This window comes from Camelus dromedarius, chromosome 11 (assembly GCF_036321535.1).
Source record: "Camelus dromedarius isolate mCamDro1 chromosome 11, mCamDro1.pat, whole genome shotgun sequence".
NCBI lineage: Eukaryota > Metazoa > Chordata > Mammalia > Artiodactyla > Camelidae > Camelus > Camelus dromedarius.
In genome coordinates, this window is record NC_087446.1 from 66,930,958 (window position 1) to 66,939,546 (window position 8,589).

General features: G+C 46.7%; 1 long non-coding RNA gene across 1 annotated transcript in view; it reads right to left on the minus strand.

Annotated features, from left to right (window-relative positions):
• Positions 1-2,754, minus strand: part of LOC135322417 (uncharacterized) — a 33,269-nt gene extending 30,515 nt beyond the window's left edge. Inside the window, exons 1-2 of the long non-coding RNA XR_010382979.1 lie at positions 2,627-2,754; positions 2,206-2,353 (exon numbers count right to left, since the gene is read on the minus strand). This is a non-coding gene — a long non-coding RNA (uncharacterized LOC135322417). The remainder of the gene's footprint in view (positions 1-2,205; positions 2,354-2,626) is intronic.
• Positions 2,755-8,589: the final 5,835 nt, after the last annotated feature.

Sequence of the window (8,589 nt, forward strand, 5' to 3'; positions counted from 1 at the left end):
ACAAATGGAATCTTAAAAATGCCTCATGTCCACCATTTACTCTAGAGTTCGATTCCTGGCAGGTACTTCCCAGGCTCCCGATTTTAGTAACAGACCCAGAACCAACCTAGGTGTTTGAGGTCACATTCAATTTCCCCTGTTCCTCCCCCCGGCCCTGCCCTGGAATCAGTCTTGTCATTTCTATTGCTAAGCCAATCTCAAGTCTGGTTCTGCAAGGACCACGATTGGAACCCCACAAGCTGACAGCAAGGTGCAGTGCGTCACAGTCCTCCGAAGAGAGCTCCCTGGAGGGGGAGGCATCTCCTGCCTCTGGTCACCTCAGAAGGCACTGGATTCTCACAAAGGAGGCCCAGGAGAAGGGACTCAAGTTTCTCCTGTGGTCTGAGCTTTGAAGGGCCCGAGGTTTGGGGGAGTTCCTAGTTAGCAGACACACCTGCCAGTGAGCAGATGAGGAAGGGGGAACCCAGGCAAGGCTGTTCTCACTCCGACCCCTGGGCTCTCGGGAGCCACGGGAAAGGCCTGTGAAGGGCACAGCCCAGCCTTCACAGATCCCAGCCTGCATTTGCCAACCCAGAGAGCCTAGACTCCTACTTGCGATTCTTGTGTTCTGTTCCCCCCCAGAATGTGATGGGCTCTTTCAGAATGTCTGGCCTGTCTCAAGCGAGACCAAGTCAGTGAAGGATGAAGTGTCCACAATTGGACCAGGGCATGAAAGTTGAAACAAGGTCTCATGGCCAGCATGACGGTGGTGGCCAAACCCTTCCCCCGGGTGAGATGAACCAGGGTGTGGGTGAGAATGCAAGGTCACTTCACGGCTGACTAGGGTGTTGGAGACTCACTACCGCAAACTAACGACACGGCCGTCAGTGGTGGACGTCAGCTGCAACAGACACGGAGTCAGCTATTTACTGCCATCATGGGTTAATAGTAAAGGCTGGTGCAGGGAGGACTGCATGGCTGCTGAGGCAAACCACAGACCCGGCTCTGAATACCCACCGGCTGGAGCAGAGAGGAAGCTACAGTCCCCTTTAGCGGTCCCTGTGTCCACCAGATCCAATTGAGCCAGCTACTTAGGAGAAGGCCATGTTGTTCTGATACTCAGAAAAACCAGCCTCGTAAAGGGAAAATAAGAGTGGCATGGAGTTTAGACCCGCTCCTGCCTCTCTATGAAGGCAAAGTAAGTTAAATGGCACCGGGAAGGTGAATGAAAAAACAAAAAACAAAAAACCGGTGACTGCTTCTTCCAACAGCATCCCCTGCAGCTGCTCACCCCCGAGACTGCCACTTTCTCACCAGTGACCTCCAGCCAGGAAGCTCCGTCACGCACGTCACACAGCGACAGCCCTGAACCGCGTGCCAAGCACGTTTGTCGAAAAGCCAGAATCAAGGAAGATGCTGCATATTTTGACATTCCAAGTTTAAATACTCCTTGAAAAAAATCCCTCAGCAGCCGCCTAAATCAATTCACATCTCACTTCTTCAAAACAATCAAACAAATTTAATAAGGGCGCATTTGTCCCCAAACATAAGGAGGACCAAACTGGTTCCTCAAAGCAAGGATTTTAACAGGTATCAAACACCAGTGGGTGATGTGCTAACAAAGCAAAAATTCCAAAAATCTAGAAAATAAAAAGATGACTAGGATAATATATGGATCAAGGCAACTGTTAAGGTTTTTGCTTTTTAAAGCGATGGGGACAGCACGGAGGACAATCTCGCTATTTCCAATGCAGGGTGTGCACAGTCCACTTTTCAGACGCAACAACATGCTCACAGGGCGGTACAAGATAGAAAGGGAAATAGAAAAAGGAAAAGAGGAACAGCGAAAATTAGAAACACATGAGAACAAAAATAACAGAGCAATTACAAGAATTTACTTGAGTTTGGTGAGGACAGGGACGAGGGGACGGTGAGACCCACCCTCACCTATTGTTCCAGGGAAGGCAGGGGCCTGAGGCGAGCGGCGCTGCCGGGGGACCCCAACGTGGTCAGCGCCCCAAACCTAAACTTCACCTAGATGCGTGTAGACAGCTTTTGAGCTACAAAATGTGGTCGCATTTCAAGCTGGACAATTTTACTCACTCCCACCAAGAGTAACAGGAGAGAATTAGGCTCTGTTCCTGCACCAAAGCATTGTTTAAAAAATTAATGACTGTGTAATAGTAAAAGCAACAATGGAGTAAAAGTGACTGGAGGAGAGCGTACTTGACCCGAGCTCACTGGCCGCGTTATCTCACTGACGTTCAGATGCTGGCTGAGCCCTTACGGTACCAAAACAGACAGACCCACCAGGAGGGAGGTTTAATGCGCTGCTGTATTTTGATGCCGGGAGCCATGCCTGGTACACAAGAATCTGGGTAAACAATGGTGACAGTGTCAACCACTATGGGCTAAGCACACAACCAGCTACTCCGCCAAATCCCAAGGACAGACTTCAAAAGGCAAAAACAAGCTGGTATTCTCTGGTGGGTCTGCAGACTCAGAGCCAAGCAGTTGCTGAGCAAACATGTCACCAGTGCCTCCTGTGACAAAAGAGGAGGCACTGGTCCGGGGGCTGGGGCAGGGCTCCAGGCTTCCACGGCTCACCCACCATTATGTCCAGGGGGAGATGTTGGTCCCTACTTACGTTGCACCGATGTACCGACATTGACTGACGCCTGGGGACTCAGCAGGAGGTGACAGGTGACGGGAATGGAGCCAGCCTGGGAGTGGCACGGTGCTGGCATCTGTGTCCTCAGCTTTGCCTAGGCCACTACATCTGCCAGCTCATCTACAAGAAGCAGAAGGGGAGAAAGCCGTGTAGATCACGGGGCCCTGTGAGGACAAGTACAGGTCATGGAGACGACAAGCCTCGCCCCTTCCTTAAGATATAGAGGTATGTCCTGGGAGGAAGTGAAAATTCATCCAGAGACCGCCAGGCACCACAAGCAGGTGGGACTCGGGTCCCCTGTGCCTGTCACTCACAGGACTGGTCTGGACTTTCTTTTTATCAATTCTCTGGCATCTTCTCCTCCAACTTACCAACAACCAGAAAGTAGAATCTGATTTTAGACTCACAGAGAATCGCAGAAACCCTCCTCCACATCAGGCCCGGCAGCTCGTGCCAGGCCCTCCGACCGTCACCTGTGGGACCGCCATGAGCCCTCTCCAGACTCAAGGCCCGAGGCCGTAGGTCGGGGTGGCACAGATTCCCACACTCTCCCCAGCAAAGGGGGACCACCTCTCGGCAAAGGCATCTCACCTTCTTCTTCCCGAGGGATATCTCGATAGATACACAGGGAAACAGAGCAGAATGTGGGGGGGTAGGCAGCCCAGAAGAGCTCGTCTGCACTTCCAAGGCAAAGTGGGTTCGTTGACCTAATCACAGGGACAAAGTGAGGACGAATCTTTCCCTGCTGTGCCCCATGCTCCGTGACACGCCTTTCCCTGCGTAAGGAGCTCATTTGGAAGCCCCTGGCAGTGTTTCTGCTGTCCTAAATTGGCATGGTGATTGTCAGGCAGGGAGAGAGGTCCTGAGCCGTGCAGGTGCTGGACCTGGGAGGCAGGAGACACTGGCTCCACCCACAGCTCAACCAGCACCTCATTCTGCGTCTCAGGATTCAGCATGACATCTATAAGCAAAGGGATGAGACTGTCCCAGGACATGCTGTCCAACAGGAATGAAATGACAGCCATGTAAAAAAAGTTTCCCAGTTGCCACATTTAAAAACGTAACCCCCCCAAAAAAACCCTAGAAACTGATTTTAAGAACATATCTTACTTATTGTACAGTATGTAAAATACTATCATTTTGACATGTTATCAATAAAGAAAGAAACAAGATAGTTTACATTCTTTTTACTAGACAAGTCTCAGCGTCTGATGTGCATTTGACCTAGAGCACATCTCAGCTCAGAGCAGCCTCCTCCCCAGCTCTCCTAGCATCAGTGGCTTTGGCTACTCTATTGGACAGCAACTCCAGGGGTCACACCAGGGGAATTGGCTGAAAAGCGGGAGTAAGTGTCCATAATAACCCTAAAAGTATCTCTCTGAAACAAAGGCGGATTCACTTTTAAACTTCTGAAAACCGGCGGGTTTCACCTCCCTCACGCCTTGGCTACAAGACAGCCCTCCTCCTTGCTGATCCCTTTCTGGATGTAGGGAAGCAACCCTTCACACAGCCAGGGTGTCCGGGCATCCAGGTAGACTTTCCTGCTCTCTGTGTCCAATCCCACAAAGTCCTCCTTCTCAAACAGGATGTAGAGCAGGAGGATCTTGTCCCCAGTCTTGTCGGATGCACAGTCCAGCCACTTGGACTTGAGCATGATGAAGAGAGACTCAGTGAAGTCCTCGATCCTCTTCTCCACCACCCTGCAGTCCTCGTAAATTGAAGGCCACGTTGGTGCGCGGCTGCTCGGCCACCTCCCCATGCAGCACAAAGACAAAGAGCCGAGAGTCATAGAGCGTGGTGCCATACAGCTCCTCTGCACGTGGAGCTTCTCGAAGGTCTTGGCCAAGAGGCAGTCGGTAATGGTGACAAGGCCCACGACCTTGCGGTGGGTCTCGAAGTCGCTCCACCCATTCTCGGGCGCATAGTGGTGACTGTAGTGGATACAGAGTGCCCACTGCGAGCCGCAAGGGATGATCTGCCTCACCAAGGAGATTCGCTTATAGATGCAAAAGAAATTCTCCTCTGAGATGATCCCCACGGGTTGGACCACCACGGGGAGAGTCTGGTGGTCCTAAGCACACTGCACGTAGTCAGGGATGTTCAAGTTGCAGGCCCTGATGAGAGGGAAGAGGAGACCGAGGTACATACTGTGCTGCGGGCTGCGGGCCTCACTGGGTTGCGGTGACCTGGTGTGTACCAGTCAGAAGGCAGGGGGAGCCCAAGCAAAGCCGGGGGTACAGTTTGTCCTCAGCATCTGCACATGGCTACCGCAGGTCGGATCACATTACGCAGCTTTTGGTCTAGGCTTCCGACCTCTGCAGAAAGGGTCATTTCTTGTTTTCTGTTTCCAAGCACCTAGCCAGGCCCTGATGCAAAGTCAGTGCTCAAAACTGCTGAATAAAGGAATGAATAAAGGAACTGCTTCCACACCCCTCAGCACGATATAATGCAAAGAAACACAGTAGGATCAAAAGACCTGGATTTCAACTCCAATTTATTTGAACTCCTAAGCTGCAGAATACTTGATAAGAAAACTTGCTTTGGGGAGGAGGGTTCAGTTCAGTGGTAGAGCACATGCTTAGCATGTATGAGGTCCTCGGTTGAATCCTCAGTACCTCATTTTAAAAAAATGAAACAAATAAATAAACCTATTTACCCCCCTCAAAAAATATTTTTTGAATTCCAAATTCAAGGAAAAAAAAAAAAACACCTTGCAGTTGACACAACATTGTAAACATGAGTATACTTCAATTAAAAACAAATCCTTGCCTTACAAGAATATATCTGGATTATGGAACTTTACAAATGTAAAATGCCTAGGGTACCACATGCATAAGAAGAAGGAACTGTACAAATTTACTATCCCTCATTTATGAGCTATATTTCCTTTTGGCGGTTTATAACATCTCAGAGCTAATTTTCTCAGATTAAAAAAAAGAAGGAAACATTACCGGATTCTCCATACTGCTGAAGAATCAGATAAATCTATGATAGCATCTGACCCACAGAGTTTACTCAATAAATGCTTTTTGAATGAATGAATAATCAAGCAATGTGAATGCTGCTCCCTGCCACAGAGAATCATGATGATACTGCCAGGAAATCACAAGCCCAAGTTTCACCAGACTCTACACTAACCATGGGTGACCTGGGCAGGCCTGTGAGCTCCTCTTAACCCCAGTTTAATCATGAATAGAAATGAGGGCAATAACACAAACCTCAAAGGGTTAGTGAGTCATTACTGAATTGTATACCAACTTTGCAAGATGGAACCTTTAAAGAAATTTGGGCAAAAAGTCCGTAGGCCCTCTCCATATTATCTCTTACAACTACATGGGAATCTACATTATATCTCAAAATTAAAAAGTCTAATTTATTAAAGAGGCTATTGAGGTTAAATGAGCTCATTGTCTCAAATAAGGAACACACAGTACAAATCGGTCAATGCCCAGCCCATGAGATACACTCAGTAAACATTCCCACTGAGCCCACTGGTCCCTCCAACTTCAGAGCACGATGATGTGTCCTCATGGACAGAGGCCCCTGCACCTGAAGCTAACAAAGCTAATGGTCCCCACTTTCAAGAGCCCCTGCCACCACCGTAGGCCTAATTTTGTACTTGTAATTTTTTTCTTTTTATTAAATAGAAAAACGTAATAGCATAGCCTTCAGGTCACCAAAACCTGACCACAGAGATCATGATGGCAGCCCTTCTTCATGAAACAATAAAATGAAAAGCCATTTCCACAAGATCTCTGTGTAAATCTACTAGGGAACCTCATCCTGGACTGAGAGGAAGAGGCCTGGGGAGGAGGGGGCCATCTGCGGCACACAGACCCATGGGCCACCTGTCCCACGATGGACTTTAGACCCAACACTCACCCTCAAGGAACTTCAAAATAGACACAGACAGAGAGCTGTGGACAAGATTTTATTTTTTTTTAAGAAATCCCTGATTCTCTCGCAGGTTTTGTTTCTACCGAGAAACAAATATCTTATGTGTATAATGTTTCACAAAAGACTTAAATTGTTATCACCCCAACTTGACGCATTAAGAAACTGAGGGAGAGAAGTTTATCACATTGTGCAAGATTAGAGAGAGGCAAAAAAAAAAAAAAAAAGATTAGAGAGAGGCCACTTCGGACACTGTATATAAGCCCAAGCCCCTGTTCCAGTGCTCACACTTGAAAGTGGGATATACTGCCCCTTTCCTGCCCTCTCCCTGCAGTAAATGTCTGAAGAGTCTTTTCTGTGCCACCTGGAATCACAATCACTTCAATTTTCCACAAAGAGCTATGTCACTCCTTGGAGGATGTGTCAAAATGTATATGTTGAATGGGAGGAGAGATATGTATTTTCTGTTTCTCAAAGGAAACATGGCTTAAAAGAAACTGAAAAGCACTTTTCTAGTCTAAGTCTTCATTGTGCAGAGAAGGAAACGGAGGCTCAGAAGAGATGAGGAAAGGGCCTTATTAACAAATATTGCCTCAGCGCAGCACCAAGCCAGCCTTGGGCACTGCTGGGGGAGGATCTGGAAGGCCCAGGAGAATGAGTCTTAGAAAACGGAAAGAGAAGAAGCATACAAGGCCCCGTCTCTACACCACCATACCATGAAGTTCCACCAAATTACCCAGTATGGGTGCAGCCAACATTAAGGTGGGCTAAACCGGTTATAGAAACCTGGAAGTCTCAACCATAGTGGAAATTCCAACATTTACTATGTTTTTTTTCCCAGTTCAAGCATCAGCTCAGTGGGTGCTCTGTACCAGGCACTACACGAGGCCTGGAGTTCTCCCAAATACACAACTCTTATATCACGTGTGCAAAACACAAACAGGCGCACCAGAAGGAAAATGCCCACAGATAAGGTGGAATTACTGAAACTGAAAGCAGCCAACCAGCATATATTACTAGGAAAATCGATGCTGATAGAAATAAACTCATGGACATAGAAAGCAAACTGTGGTTAGCAGGCAGGAAAAGGGGGGTTAACAGATACACATTAATAAATATAAAATAAATGACAAGGACCTACTATATAGCACAGGGAACTATATTCAATTTCTTGTAATGAGTTGTACTAAAAACAATCTAAAACATATGTAGATACATATGCATATGTTTATAACTGAATCTCTGCTGTACATCTGAAACTGACATTCTAAATTGACTACACTTCAATAAAAAATAATTTTAAAAAATAAGTAAAAATAAAAGCAACGCCATTTAGAAAAAATAAAAGAATACTCTGATCCCCATAGCTGTAGGTCCTGGAGAATTCTGGTTACAAACACCAAGTCCACTGGATCACTCCAGCACTGGCTGTCAGTCTTTCTGACCATCAGAGAGTCACTTGGCTTCAGTGAGTTTATTTTCTCTTCTGTGAAAGGCTTCAGTTGCAACTAACGATGTATCTCAACATTCACAAACCCAACAATTAATGAGGACTTCCCATGGGCCAGGCTCTGGAAATATGAAAATATAGGGTCCGAGATATATTCATGGGTAGAAGAAATATATGCCATAAAGACATTAATTCTTCTTGCTTTGATAGACAGATTCAATACAATTCTGTTTAGATTTCCTACCAGATTTTTTATGGGTAACAAGATAATTTATGGTCAGGAACAGCCAAGAAACTTCTTTAGAACCAGCACTAGGAAGGTGTGGATAGGTCATTCATTTCCACTGGTATTTCTGAAGTGATGAAAACGTTCTGGAATATTAATGGTTGCACCACTGTGAATATGCTAAAGCTGCTGAATTGTAGCATTTATGTGGGTGGACTTCATGGTGTGTGAACAATATCACAATAAAGATGTTAAATGAAAAAATATTTCTTGACAATTATTTTTCCCTCTATACAACTAGTCTGCCCCACAATTTAAGAAGAACAAGAAAACCAAAACAAACCAAATTTTGCCAGGAGCTCTTTAGGA